Genomic DNA, 2,134 nt, shown 5'->3' with positions numbered 1-2,134 from the left:
AGGTAACTCCAAGCCGGTTACCTAAGTCTTTGCCCCGGAACCCCTAGGGCTGTTAAAGGCTATGGTTACTGAAATGTATTTCGCAGTAAATTTCTCTCGGTTAAATTATACTTACACAATTTCCTTCGCAGTTCATTTTAGGATCATAAACGTAGCAGTGCTCGTGTCGATGTTCGGCTTGACACCCCCCCCCACCCTCAGCCCCCTCCCCCTTCGTTCCCCACTACCGCCAGCCGCGCGCAGATGCCCTGCAGGCCTGCTGAGGAGAAAGCTCACACCTCGGCGACGAGCAGCCGTCGGAAGGCGCTCAGGTGCTGGCCGCAGCCCGCTAGGGTTCCGGGAAGAGCTCGCAGGAGACCGGCCCAGTTCGGTCTTCTCTGTAATAAGAAGAGGATTGCGATGCCTGCCCCAGCCAGCGCAGCTGCCCGAGAATTAAACAGAGAAATCGCCCTCTGTGACGGGAAGGTTCCATCTTGGCCTGAGTTCTGTTTCCAAGTTCACGTTGGGGAAGAGGGGGTGGGTGGGAGGGGTGGGTCAGGCATAAAGGCGCTGGTAATGCACCTGGATCCCTTTGGCTTTGACATGCGGGCCTGCCTTAAACCTCCCGCGTGATGTGTCGGGGTGTTTGTATCAGAAAACTCTACACTTGTTTGCGATGGAGAAAAGTAAAAGATCCTAAAACTTGAGGCGTTGGGGAGAAAGAGAAAGGAAGAGAGAAGAGAGAGATGCAAATGGTGAAGGATCCTAGGATGAGTTTTTTAAACAGTCGGAGGTCTCTCAAGGCAAAACGCATCTGAAGGCTTTGGACGAACGTGTCAGCCCTTCGGGCACACACAGGGCGACTACAGTGTCGGGGCGGGGGTGATGTGCGGGAGACTGGAAGGCTCAGATGCTCGGCTTTATGGCAATTCCAGTACTAGGGGGAACTGGGCGTTGACTCCTGCAAAGTATGAAAAGAAGCGATACATGTCGCTTAGACAGATACGTGCGCTCTGTGGAACCTGATTTCAGATCTATGTTGTGATGCTCGCCCTCTGTCCCCAGCTCCTCGAAAGCCCACTTAACAGAAACTTGGGTCCTATCTCTCAGCCTGATGTAAATTCTTTTAGTTTGCCCATTAAGAGTTGGCCTCAATACATTGTAGAGCTCCTAATCTTTTCCAAACAACCTCTGCGGATAGGAGCCCCGAATCTTTCTCAAAACTCTTCCCCCTACCTACCCCCCCCCCCTTTGCGGTGAGGGTTGGTTCGCAGCTGGCGGGGTGGGATGAGGGTGGTGGCGATGAGGGCGAGGGGCCGGCTGCTTTGGGGAAGTCAGCCTTTTGGCCACCATCAGGGCGGGAATCCGGACTGGCAGTTTGCGTTCCCGGCAGATCGAAGCTCCCTGCTGATCGATTATTTGATAATTGATTTTCCCCGCAGCCAATGCGAGGCCTCCTTGGCGAGAGCGCCTCCTGATTGGCCGAGCCCTCCTCCCCGGCTGCCTACCGAGATTTGGGTGAGCTCATTTTCCAGTCGACCGCAGGGGGAGTTTTCTGCGAGGTTTCAGCTGGAGGGAGGAAAAAAAAAAAAATCCTGCTCCGAGCCGAGCGAGCTGCGAGCTTTGCTTGGGGATGTGAGGTTTGCAGCCCTCTGGTCGAGCTGCTGTGGCTGAGCCATCTCGGCAGATCAGAGCCGGGCAGGCAGAAAAAGAAAAACAAAAATAACACCATTAAATATAATAATAAATGGCAAGCTTAGGATGGGAGATTACAGGAAAGGAATTGTTTGTTTAAACCAGAGAATAGGTATTTAAAGGGAGAAAGTTAAAATTAGTGGCTGGTTGCAGCCTCCGAGTTGTGGGTAGGGGCACCTTTTTGTTTGAAATCTCAGACCCTCAAAGTGAATTTCTCTTCTTTTTTCTTTTCTTTCTTTTCTTTCTTTCTTTTTTTTTTTTTTTTTTGGAACTGGGAGTTTTCCCTGAGCCGGGTTGGGGATAGGAAAGCAGAGTTGGGGGACGGAGGACTGAGAAGGAGAGCGCGGGGCGTCACCAGGGAAAGAGCACAGCCGAGGCTGGAGCCCCTCGGCGCCTCGAAGACAAAGGCGGCGCGGCCGTAGCCCCAGCCGAGCGCGCCGGCTCCGCCGCGCCGCGCCCT

The sequence above is a fragment of the Vicugna pacos genome, chromosome 15 (assembly GCF_048564905.1).
Source record: "Vicugna pacos chromosome 15, VicPac4, whole genome shotgun sequence".
Classification (NCBI taxonomy): domain Eukaryota; kingdom Metazoa; phylum Chordata; class Mammalia; order Artiodactyla; family Camelidae; genus Vicugna; species Vicugna pacos.
This window is presented reverse-complemented; position numbering follows the sequence as displayed.